Below are 13449 nucleotides of genomic sequence, written 5' to 3'. Positions count from 1 at the left end.
GAAAGACATGAGAAGTAATTCTGCCACTCTACTCGGTGGTGATTAGGCCTCAACTGGAGTACTGTGTCCAGTTCTGGGCACCACATTTCAGGAAAGATGCGGGCAAATTGGAGAAAGTCCAGAGAAAAGCAACAAAAGTGATTAAAGGTCTAGAATGCATGATCCATGAAAGAAGATTGAAAAATTGGGTTTGCTTAGTCTGGAAAAGAGAAGAGTGAGAGGGGACATAACAGTTTTCAAGTACATAAAAGGTTGTTACAAGAGGAAGGGAGAAGAATTATTGTTCTTAACCTCTCAGGATAGGATAATGGGCTTAAATTGCAGCAAGGGAGTTATAGGTTGGACATTAGGAAAAACTTCCTAACTGTCAGGATGGTTAAGCACTGGGAATAAATTGCCTAGGTAGGTTGTGGAATCTATGCTTTGATTCTATATTGCGGGGGAAGGGAGGGAGAGATCATAACAAGAATAAAGCACTGATTAATTCAGGCTCTCTTGGCATGGTCATACTAGGGTAGAGGTTCTGGGTTAATGCTGACTGACTTGTGGAAGGGAGTCTGTGCTCTTGCAAAATTCCTCCTGAAATTAGGCACATCATTCAGGGTGCTATAATACACACCCCTTTGTTCTGTATATGGGCTGAATTCACCATTACCCTGGTGACTTTTAAGCTGCTATCCTTCCCATTAGCAGCCTTCAAAAATGGATGGGAAATAAATTCAATATGAATTCATATAGGAGCATTGTAGTCTACAAACACACAGAGAGACGAAAAGAGCACAGTATATTGTTGCTTAATTGAGCTATTGCTATGGAAATAAATCCTAGAAGAGAGTATTATATTCCTAGTCAATGATCTATGAAAAATCCACTTCTGAGTTCCTTGTGATATTCAGATCTGATCCAATTTTCAAGTCAAAGAAAAATCTTCATATCGAGAGAATCAATATCTTAGAATACTTTTCTACTTCAAGCATAGAAATACATTAGAAGTGCTTGTGAAGGTAAAAATGACTATGGAAATTCATAGACTGGCTTGGGTATTTTTATGTATATTATAAAACAGAAAAATGAAGGTTTTCTTTTTCTCCCCCCAGGGATAAAAATATTGAATCTCACAGGGAAAAACTGAAAGTGCAAAGTTGAGTTTGGCACTTGAAATCTCTAAAATGTCGTTAGTCTGTGTCAAGTAACTCACTCCTTGAAAAAGAGTAGAAGGAAACAACCCAAGTTTAGACAGCTCTCTTGAGAATACAAGTTTTCACAGTTGTCAGTGTATAACATCTAAACAGCATTTGAAACATAATGTGATTTCAGTAGAATTACTACGCCCTACGCTTTTATTTGGGGTGGAGCACAGCTGATTTAATACAATGTGAGAGAAAATATAGGCATACAAAGAAAAAAACCAGAGGTAAGCTACAACTTGTCTATTTGAAGCAGTTTTTCCACTTTACTTTCATATTAGACTCAAGGCCAACTCCTAAGTGTTCCCTGGTAAAATGGTTCTTTACTTTTTTAAAAACACTTTATTTGGATCCTCAAAATGATAGACAATAATGGATGAGGATGGCTGGAATTAGAGAATTAGAATGTAAAAGCTATTGATGTACAATTATAGTCTGAGCTAGCCAGAGATGGTCTGATTCTCATCTCACACGGGTTTACATTGATGTGACTACTGACTTCACTTGAGTTACTGCTGACTTATGCCAGTGTAAGGAAGAAAAGAATTGGGCCCACAGAGAGATGGAAGAGACACAAGAATATATTCCATGATATATAATTGTGGCTCTCCAGCTCTATCATTCTGAGCACCACTTCATGAGAAAGCATTTTTCATTACTGAGGTATTTACATACAATCTACAGTGGGAGTCAATGCTAATATTGTCATAAATGTTTAGGGTTTTTTCCCCAGAAAATTTCTGGTAAGTTTGAAAGAAAAAAAAACTATCAAAAAATGTATTTCTGTTAACAGGCCATCTTTAGATTTGGAGGGGCCACCCGCACACAAACCACATTGATATGTGTTGTCTGTCCAGTTTACCTGATCTGTGGCTTCATGTAGATGTTGAAAAGGTATATACAGAAAATTGATACTTGTGGGACTCCAAGTGGTGATTGTAGTGGTGAAGATGCAGTTTCCCATTGTTAGTGTTGGGTGTGTCCCTTCAAGAAGACCAAGAAGCATTTTAGTGGATTACCCTGGACTCCTACTGCCTCTCTCAGGCAAGACAACAATACCTCATGGTCAGCAGTGTTGAATGCTGCAGAGAAATCCAGGAAGCTGAGAATGGGTGTATGCTCTCTATCCATTGACAGGAGATCATCCTTCCATGTAACTAAAGTGGTTTCAGTTCCATGTCCTAGCCTGAATCCAGATTGAGCTGGATATAGAATATTTACCTCAGATAAGGTTGTAGCTGGCCTTTAGCTAGCTTCTCTGAGTTGGCTCCAAGATGGGAGATTTGATACCAGGAAATAGTTGGCCAGAACTTAAATATCCAAGGTGAGTTTCTTCAGTATCAGTCATATTATTGCATGCTTGCAGGAGGAAGGGAAAATTCCTTTTCTAAATGATGTACTGGCTTTTTCAGTCAAGAATGATACCAGTTCTTCATGACTATTTTACACAAGCCAGGAAGGGCATAGGGCAGATTCATAAGTAGTGGGTTGAGACTCCTTATAGCAGGGGTGGGCAAACTTTTTGGCCCGAGGGCCACATCTGGGAATAGAAATTGAATGGCTGGCCATAAATATTCACACAATTGGGGTGAGGGCTCTGGTTGGGGGTGCAGGCTCTGGGATGGGGTTGGAGATGAGGATTTTGGCATGTAGGACGGTGGGAGGGCTGGTGGATCAGGGCTGGTGCAGGAGGTTGGGGCATGGGGAGAGGCTCAGGGGTGCAGGCTCTGGGCGGTGCTTACCTCAAGTGTCTCCCGGAAGCAGCGGCATGTCCCTACTCCGGCTCCTACATGGAAGTGCAGCCAGGTGGCTCTGTGCGCTGCCCCATCCACTGGCATCACCCCTGAAGCTCCCATTGGCTGTTGTTCCCAGTCAATGGGAGCTGCGGCTGCGGGGTGGGGCAGAGCAGAGCCCCCTGGCTGCCCCTATGCATAAGAACCAGAGGAGGGCCATGCCACTGCTTCCAAGGGCAGCATGGAGTGGCCCCCGACCCTGCTCCCTGGCTGGAGCACCGGAGCGGGGCAAGCCCCGGACCCCGCTCACCAGCGGGAACTCGAAGGCCGGATTAAAATGTCTGGTGGGCCAGATGCAGCCTGCGGGCCGTAGTTTGACCATCTATGCCTATAGAATGTCCTCGACTTCTTGGTGGGCATATATCCTGAACTCTGGGGATGCTGGTAGGCTTTTGGTTGGTTGATAAAGGCAAAGAAGATTCATGTTGGGCTCCATGGGGGTTCCCCTTGCATCACTGAACAGTAGGATGGGTCAAAGTTTTATGTGGGCAAAATTAATGTGGTAGTGTGGCCTCTCCAAGTACAGAGGGGATTAACGCCCCTTGCTGGGTGCCACCAACCCTGCCCTGCCACCCTCGCAGAAAGTGTGGGTGTGGGACAGGAAGTTCAAGAATAGGGCCCTGCAGCTCAGTTGTGGTTGGACCAGGGAAGGAGTCAGATGTCCCTCACAGGGAGCTGAGCCCTCAGCAGAGCCCATGACTGGTAGCAGGGAAAAAAGGCAACCCACAGCCCCAGGAAATGGGAGACTGGAGGAAAGACCACCTGACAGAGCCAGGACCCACTAGCGATGGAGCAGCGATGGCAGGAACCAATAGGAAATAGGGAAACAAGATCTTGGTCCAGTTGTGTTGCCGGGACATGAGTCAGTGACCATGTTTCCCCGCTGTCCCAGTGGTGGGATCGCCCACCACTGCTAGGACCATGGCCTGGTACCTGGTGGAGCAGGGTGAGTCCAGGTCTCCCTAACCCCAGCCCTGTGTACAGGCAGTGCACTAACTTTAGGCCAGAAGGCTGGTGACATAGACTGTTTAATTGTTGCTGTTTGCCCCATCCAGGAGAGTGAGGGCTATAAACTGTTTAATTGCTCCACCCATGCCAAGCAGGCTGGAGTCCTAGGCTGTTGCTGCTTGCCCCAGCCTGGAGGCTGAGGACCATAGACTGTTGAAATGTTTCACCCACACTCAGACCCTAGACTCTATTGTGCACCCCAGTTAGGAGGCCGGGGCTACCAGCTGACTGGTGGTGTCTCAATCCCTCCTTTTTGGAGACCTGAAGTGATGTCTCGGTCATTGTGCAGCCGCAAGATAGAATGACTGACAAATGACCGATGGACATCCCCAACACCGCCAAGATGGGGCACCCTGACAACAAGAGGAGGATGGTAACACTAATCCATGATCCTAGGGACATATCTTTTAATAGTACTGCCAAAAGAGTTTGAGCAAAATGCTGGTATTTAGCTCTTGCTATCAGTACTCTGATAGTTATGAGAGCAACTTATCAGAAAATTCCTTTATTTGCCCTTATGTTTATAGTTTATTTATCAAATTTTGGTTTATTCAACAGAATTTGAGTCCATGGTTCTATTGTAAGACCTGAAAATACCGCACACTAGATGCAATCTCCTTGAAGACTGCTTAGTAAGGATATATTCTAAACAGGGGCGGCTCTAGAAATCGGGCTGCCCCAAGCAGCGCGGAGCGCTGCGCCGCCCTTCCCGGGTCCCGCGGCGGGTCCCCTCTTCCCGCGGCTCCGGTTGAGCTCCTGCCGGCATGTCTGCGGCAGGTCCACCGGAGCCCGGGACGAGCGGACCTGCCGCAGTCATGCCTGCGGGAGCTCAACCGGAGCCGCGGGAAGACGGGACCCGCCGCAGTCATGCCTGCGGCAGGTCCGCTCATCCCGGGCTCCGGTGGACCTGCCGCAGGCATGCCGGCGGGAGCTCCACCGGAGCCAAATGCCGCCCACCGGGAAACGGCCGCCCCAAGCGCCTGCTTGGCGCGCTGGTGCCTAGAGCCGCCCCTGATTCTAAAAGATTCCTCTCAACAACAAAAATTATAGCACTATGGAAGTAATAAGTAATTTTTCAATGAATGAAAGTGATCAAAGAGCAAAGCAAGCTCTTTTGGCATACACAGACAAGTTAATTTAATTTCCCAAGATGCTTGTAGGGATATTAGAAATTTCTCTCTCTATATTTTATACATGTACATCTGACCCTTCCAAAATATCCTACACTTTATTTCTCTTGGTTATAGTCTAATGCATATGGCAGTGCCTCAGCCATAGATGGGATCTGACCAAAACTGAATGTGGCAGAGGATTGCAAATGTTAGCCTAAGTCTCTCTTTTTGGATCATGTAAGGGAATATTGTGTAGTTCTTACTCCAGCAAAACAACATGGAAATCAATGGGAGTTTTGCCCTGTTGCAGGGAAAGGCTCTGTGAGCTTTCTGATGCTGGAGCCCTTCTTCAGTGCAGGAAGAGAATCTGTCAACAGGAAGATGCTCACATCTTTCCCTGCTGCCTCTCTTCTGCCAGTGGAGCCTTTCACTGACACCTATAGCTACACACTGCAATGTGGGTGCAGACTGCTTTTCACTGTGGTGTGTAGCTACACATACACTGCGTGCCACTGCCCGTGGTGTGCAGTATTAGACATAGGCTATGCTACCAGGATAAATAGTGTTCATGAAATTCTACCACAAAGAGGAATGGTAATGTCGAAGCAGATGGAGCACACAAGTGTCTGCTAGAAAACAGTCTCCAGGTAATGTACTTTTGCAAGGTACAAATTCATTGCTCTGGTAAGTCACACAGATTTTACTTCAAACCTTGCCCCGATACTAGTGTTTAATTTGCCCCATCACCAAAACAAATATTTACCATGCAATTATATCCAAATCAGAATGTAGCTATCTCTTGAAAAATTGCTATTATCTGCTATTCTATAAAAGTGATCGATGAATAGAGCTCCAACCTTGTTTCATCCTTTATTATAACTCAATACCAAGCCCAGGCTCAGATTTGCCACCCTCACTTTTGTTGAGAAGTGCCTTTCTCTGTGAGTTATCTCCTCAACTGGAGTAAAGGTAGCAGAATGTGGCTCCAAATGAGGAAAACAAATATGCAACATTTGTGGCATACCTTAAAATTTTACATGAAGGGTTGTTTTTAAAAGAATTTTATATGAATGGTTATGTAGCAACAGGGACAGAGCTTTCTTTCAAAGTTGCCTGAAGAAATAGACAAACATGTTATGGTTTGATGTGATATGTTGAGTGTTTAAGGGAAAGTAGTTTGTACTTTTTTGATAACAAAGCTTTCATTTACTACATTGTATTGCTATGAAAACATCATTTGTCAAATCTTAAATTGAAAGCAGTGTATGACTGATACCTTAAGTGAATCTATAATGGAATTTTGTATTTATCAATTTAAAATTGACTACACTTCTTGCCTTTATTTTTAACCTGAGCTCTTCATATTAATGAAATAAGAATGGAAATTATTTCTTGAATGGTTTGACAATCAATTACTTATTTCTCCCTTCCATTCCAGGCACCAACTAATCAAAACACATTTAACCACAAATTGCTCCTGGAAACTGTGTATAAAGTAGTATGATAAAGCAAGCTGCAGGAAAGAGATACATACTCTAATAAACCGTGTAGATTATGTTTCTGATGCAAAAATGCAGTGTTTTCCAAAATAAATTAGGCTTGGATGTAATCACTTTGTTGTTACAGATATATTTCATCTATGTTCAGATGTATTTTCTTTTTAACTTGCATTTTATTATCTAGTTCTTACAATCTCCCCTTTCTCCCCATCATTAAAGTAGAAAATAAATAGAGAGTAAAACATGGGAGCCAAATAAGATAACAAATGCCTGGAGTTTTCCATTTAATGTTACCCTCCTGTTCTAATTAATAATAACCTCAGGTCACCTGTACGTTCAAATATGCTACAGTGTGGTCTGGATCACAGACTAAGTCTGATGACTTCGTTTATATTGACCTGTCAGTTCCAGATGGATGAACCTTATTTTCACTTGCCAAAATGTGACGACGTGAACAAGTATTTTCAACAATTACTGATAAAAGGGCCAATCCTCCCACAACTTTTCACTGGGTGCTCGTTGTAGTGCTTAGTGCAGTCCCACAGAATTAGCTTACTTATATTATCAGCGTTCATACATTTTTGTTAAGACTCTGTTGTCCCCAGTCACAGCAGTGTCAGAGTGCCCTCTCCACTACTGAATTTGTGGGATTAAAAAAGAGCGAAATAAAGTAGTTCCTTAAAAATGAGGGTGTTTATTACACCAACAGACATAATAACTTACAATTCCAATTCCCCACAAAGCTCTTAGTGCTCTTGGTCCCCCAAAATCTTTTGCAAGCAGTACAAGCTTTTTTAACCAAGAGAACTCCTTCAGTTATAGGGATTTGTTCTATGACTGAAGTTACTAAGAACATAAGTCTTTGCAGGATCAGTAACTTTTACTCATTAGGGTGCCTCACAACACAGCAGAACTGGCTCAGTCCACTCTCAGTAATGGGGTAGGATTTGGAGACCCCTACTAGTCTTTGCCCTCTTGCCCGTCCCCTATATGCCATAGAGCCAACTTCAATGTTGGGCTGCCTCTGCAGCCCTGTGCAGTAGGATTTGGGAATAGGCTGGGAAAGAGCAAGGATAGGCTAGGTAGACCCACCAGCTAATCCCCCCCTGCCCCCGAGAGGTGGGCTAGTGCTAGTGTAGCTTTAGTACCACTCCACAGCCTAGGGTGGGAGGATCTTTTTATTCCTGTTCACCACCAGGGGTGCTGAGACCCACGGAACCAAACTGTAAACCCTGTATATAATGGAAACCACTTCAAGTCAGGGTGCTGCAGCATCCTCTACACCCCTAGGTCCAGCAACTATGTTCCTCACATAACTTCCTTGATCAAGCTCAGCTAATTAATGCTTACTCCTGGCATGTGTGTGTGTTGTTGTGTGCAGGTGATGGGGGGTGAGGGAAAGATTTCTCTTTAGATTTTAGTACCTGATGTTGGTGACCCAATTGTCATAATGCTGAGCAACCACATCTCCCTTTGACAGTGGTAGCAGTAGTTGCTCAACACCTCAGAAAACCATGCCATAGGAAAGTGTTGCAGAGAGAGAACAAATTTTTTTAGCCTCCTGTGACACACTATCTCAGGAAAACACCCTGTGGCCCCATGTTCATCCTTATAATATGATTGTGTGGAATCCAATATAAAGTTTGTCATGTCGGGTGTCTCCGGAAGGCTCATTATGCACTGAGCATGGTTGTTATAGTTATGTTATAGGTTGTAATTTCATTTGTATAGTTATGATGCTGAAAATGTGTCCTCGTGGCTTAAAACAAGCCCAGACAAAACTCTCCAGGAACAGAGGGGCAGTTCACACCCCATCGGGGCATGTATGGGACAAACCCAGCCCAGCGTCACAAGAACAAAGCACACTGGCCTAGGCAGCAACAAAGGATCTGTTGGACTCTCAAGTGAGTCAACCCCCTTCCCTTGGTCAGTTGGGGACTACGGTGAGGTAATGCTCACCTGACTCTGAAGGGGTAGCTGGAAAGCCAAGAGGTTAGGAAGGATGTGATAAAAGGGAGAGATGTTTGCCGTGCTCTCTCTTTTTCCCACCTCCACCTACAGACATTACCACCAAGCGACTGACGCGCTGATCAAAAGGGGGAGCCTGGCTGAAGGGCAACCAGTCAGCCTGTGGTGAGAAGCATCTAAGTTTGTAAGATCTAAGGCTGTAGATCCATTGTCTACAGCCAAGCACTGAGGTACAACCGTATCTGCTCTAACCCCGCAGACAGAGACCAACACCTAGAAAATCTCCACCAAGCATTCTCAAGACTACAGTACCCACACGAGGAAATAAGGAAACAGATCAACAGAGCCAGACGTGTACCCAGAAGCCTCCTACTGGAAGACAAACCCAAGAAAGAACCCAACAGGACTCCACTGGCCATCACATACAGTCCCCAGCTAAAACCCCTACAACGCATCATCAGGGATCTACAACCCATCCTGGACAATGATCCCTTGGGTGGCAGACCAGTCCTCGCCCACAGACAACCTGCCAACCTGAAACATATTCTCACCAGCAACTGCACACCGCACCATAGTAACTCTAGCTCAGGAACCAATCCATGCAACAAACCTCAATGCCAACTCTGCCCACATATCTACACCAGCAACACCATCACAGGACCAAACCAGATCAGCCACAACATCACCGGTTCATTCACCTGCACTTCCACCAATGTAATATATGCCATCATATGCCAGCAATGCCCCTCTGCTATGTACATCGGTCAAACTGGACAGTCTCTAAGGAAAAGGATAAATGGACACAAATCAGACATTAGGAATGGCAATATACAAAAACCTGTAGGAGAACACTTCAACCTCCCTGGCCACACTATAGCAGATCTTAAGGTGGCCATCCTACAGCAAAAAAACTTTAGGACCAGACTTCAAAGAGAAACTGCTGAGCTCCAGTTCATCTGCAAATTTGACACCATCAGCTCAGGACTAAACAAAGACTGTGAATGGCTTGCCAATTACAGAACCAGTTTCTCCTCCCTTGGTTTTCACACTTCAACTGCTAGAACAGGGCCTCATCCTCCCTGATTGATCTGACCTCGTTATCTCTAGCTTGCTTCTTGCTTGCTTATATATACCTGCCCCAGGAAATTTCCACCACTTGCATCCGAAGAAGTGGGTATTCACCCACGAAAGCTCATGCTGCAAAAATGTCTGTTAGTCTATAAGGTGCCACAGGATTCTTTGCTGCTTTTACAGAACCAGACTAACACGGCTACCCCTCTGATACTTAAGTTTGTAAGGGCACTGAAAGTATTAAGATCAGCTTAGAATGCATTTTGCTTTTGTTTCATTTGACCAAATCTGACTACTTGTGCTTTGACTTATAATCACTTAAATCTATCTTTTGTAGTTAATAAATGTGTTTGTTCTGTCTGAAGCAGTGTTTGGTTTGAAGTGTGTCAGAGATTTCCCCTTGAGATAACAAGCTGGGTACATATAAATGTCTTTGTTAAATTGATGAACTCATATAAGCTTTCAGCATCCAGTGGGCAAAACTGGACACCGCAAGATGGAGGTTCCTAGGGTTGTGTCTGGGACTGGAGATATTGGCTACTGTCATTCAATTGCACAATCCAAGCAGCTTACATGCTAGAGGTTCTGTGAGAACAGCTCAGGAGTGGGGGTTCTCACAGCCGAGCAGGGTATGGCTGGCTCCCAGAGTCAAGTATTGGAGTGACCTAGCAGATCACCGGTACAGATAATGCCAGGGGAACATCACACCTTAGTCATGACATAGGGCTTCAAAAGTTACTGTAAACAGTTAAATGTTTAAAAGGATGGCCATTACCACTGCTCTAACCTAGCTAGTCCCTATCCCCTTCATCACTCACATGCCATTTGTTTTCCAAGGTAACCTAAGAGGATGTGAATGGAAACTCAAGGACTATGAATGCATATTTATTAAAATGGAGGAAAGGTTGTCACAAAACTCTTTTATTCAAAACTGCTGAGTTTTGAAATGCGTCAGTGATAATTTTTCTTAAATATTTTCCCTATCTCATACTCTAAAATTACGAAGAAATAAATGGTCCCAAATTAAGTTGTTGAACTGATGTTTACTAGTAATGATACACTTCTGAAAAGCTACATCCAACATTAATTTATTGTGGGACATCTGCTAAAAACTTTCTTATTCCTATTTAGGGAATGACTTCACTTAACTAAGAAATGTGAATCTAAATCCCAATAAAAAGCCAGTTTGGGAGGAATGCTTGAACATTTATAATACAAAGACAAATTGGTTTAGTGGTGGTGGTCCCAAGCCTAATACTCTGTTTTTCAGATTAAAAGTGATTTATTTAATTGGATTCAAATAAATGTACCTTTACCATACATGCCTGAAGAACAGAATTATGCATGGACTACAAACTGAAGTTATATTAACTGACATCTAAATAGTTACAGAGTAATTATATTATGGAGAAGGGTAACATATTTTCTTACATATGTCCTTCCCCTTAATTTTGATCTGTTTTTGTTTGGTTTGTTTGTCTTTTTTGATAGCTGCTATTAAACTCTTTTCTGCTGTCTAGGAAGAGGGGTAAACAGCTGCCTCAACAATTGATGCTCTTGCTGTTCCCCAGTAGACCATCTGTGTCACCTCCTACTAACAGATGTATGTAGCACTGTGAAAGCTTGGGAGAAAGAAAAACTATTGAGTAAACTCTTTTTTGTTAAATAAAGCCTTTATTATACAGAGTTATATTCAGGGGAGATATTTTCAAGTGAAAACTGAGGAAGTTGCCATTTTTCACTTTGATTTTTCCCTTGAGTTATGCAAGACTGCAACAAAGTGAAATTAGTGCATAATTAAAACTGGGTGAACAACTTGTAATGATTGTTTTGTGTGGCCAGTCTAGCCCCTTCGTCAGTTCATAAATTAACCACAAATAGATTTTGATTTTATGAATACATTCATTATTTGTAATTGTTCAATAAGTGTTTTGAATAAACTTTAGCTTAATGATTAATGGCAATCTGGCTGCTGTACCAGTAACTACTGTACTCTGTGGACACAGACCCCATATCATATTTCAAGGAAATTAATCTTAGTTAACCAGGCCATGTGACTCGGGTCAAGAAGTAAAATTCACTCTTAATAGCACTTCTTGTTGCACCTTTAATACAGCTGTCATTCGTCTAGTCAATATTCAAACTGGGTGACTGGTCACCTAGATTACCTGATATGGTTTTTCTTCCTGGACTGGATGATCTAAACTTTATAAACAGGAGAGGTGCGTGAAAAAAAAATCATACCGAGTTGAGGCTATCAGGAGGCCTAGGAAATTGTAGGACATTTTCCATAAGGAGAAATATTATATTTGGTATGTACATAGAGCCCTGTGTTTCTTTGATTAATAACAGGCCTTATTTTGGGGCTGTCTAGCAAAATTTACAGTCCATCCTCTCTCTTCACACCAAAGAGGGCGTTAACTTTATCTTTTTATTTTGCCAGAGATGCCAGCATCAACAAATTTCCCTTATTCATCTCCTTCTTTTGTTCCTTTTTATATGCTGCCTCTTAGATTTGGGATTGTATTCCATGTGTACTTCACCAAAACACACTCTTTCCCCATTCTAATCCCTGCTTTGTATTATTTTTTTCTCATCATGCCCATGAGAAATTAAACATAATATTGTAAAAACAAAAGCAGCAACAAACAAACAACCCCTGTAAATTATTTTCTCCTCTAGGTATCCTACTCTTCACTATACCTCTTTCTTAGTCATAAAATTCCTTAGGATTTGGATGACTTTTATTTTTGTCACATACAGCTGTGAGCACATCAGCCCTTTACATAATGAGTAATCTTGCAAATAAAACTTTACCTACATGATTTTTCTCAGGAAAGCCAATAACAAAAGTCACAGTTAACAGTGGAAAAAAAACTTGTAGATTTTATTTTCAATAACATTCATGCCTTCCCCCCACTCTCAGATGCCTAGTTCTAAGATTGGTAATGTCATGGTCCATTAGTAGAGCTATGCAGATTATAATCAGGGAGCTTGGGATCCATTACTTAAGTGGTGATATAAGTTCAGACCTCATGAAGCTCATGGCTGGAGCCTTCTATGGATAGTTTCTAACCACGCTAATGCCCTTCCCTTTGTGATTTCAGTGACTTCATCCCCCTCCTTCCACACATGCATGCTCTCTCTCTCTCTCTCCCCCCACCCAGCCCCCACCCTATAGGTCTATAATATTGAATCCCCTAATAAGAATATAACATCATGCTACACTTTTTCTATGTTTGAAAAATAAAGACAGACACTATGAAAGCTATTGCACATTATTCTCCTGCATTAATATGTTATATATTGCTGTGAATGTCATTGTGTCATCTTAATAACTATATTTCTGCAAGGGGGAGGTTAGAAGGAAATGTTTTGGTGCTTCTTCTTTGGTGCTTCTTCCACATAGGATTTCTGTGGTTTTCAAGTTTACAGTGGCCATTTTTTTTCTTTAGTCCTGAGGAAGAAATCCCTTCATTGGGTAATATAACTTTTATAAATCTTTGTTTTCACATTGGCAATTTTAATGTCTGGCTGAAATCAAAAGCAGACAAAGGCAGACTCTACAAACCAGATGTGAGTGAAGTTGAGTAATTGCTATATATTTTAAAAAGGAATAACTCTGAAAGCCTGCTATTAGGAAATAATATTCCTGGTGATCTTTAGCACTTGGAACAAGCTAGATTTTTCAGTTCTGACATGATCAGAAAGATATTTCAAAGCTCTATTTAAACAGCTTATATACTGTGAAATGTCACAACTTTTTCTCCTTCAATGACAGTAGAGTTTTGATATCTTTTAAATATGTATA

Source organism: Mauremys reevesii, linkage group 1, assembly GCF_016161935.1.
Source record: "Mauremys reevesii isolate NIE-2019 linkage group 1, ASM1616193v1, whole genome shotgun sequence".
Taxonomy (NCBI): domain Eukaryota; kingdom Metazoa; phylum Chordata; order Testudines; family Geoemydidae; genus Mauremys; species Mauremys reevesii.
This window is presented reverse-complemented; position numbering follows the sequence as displayed.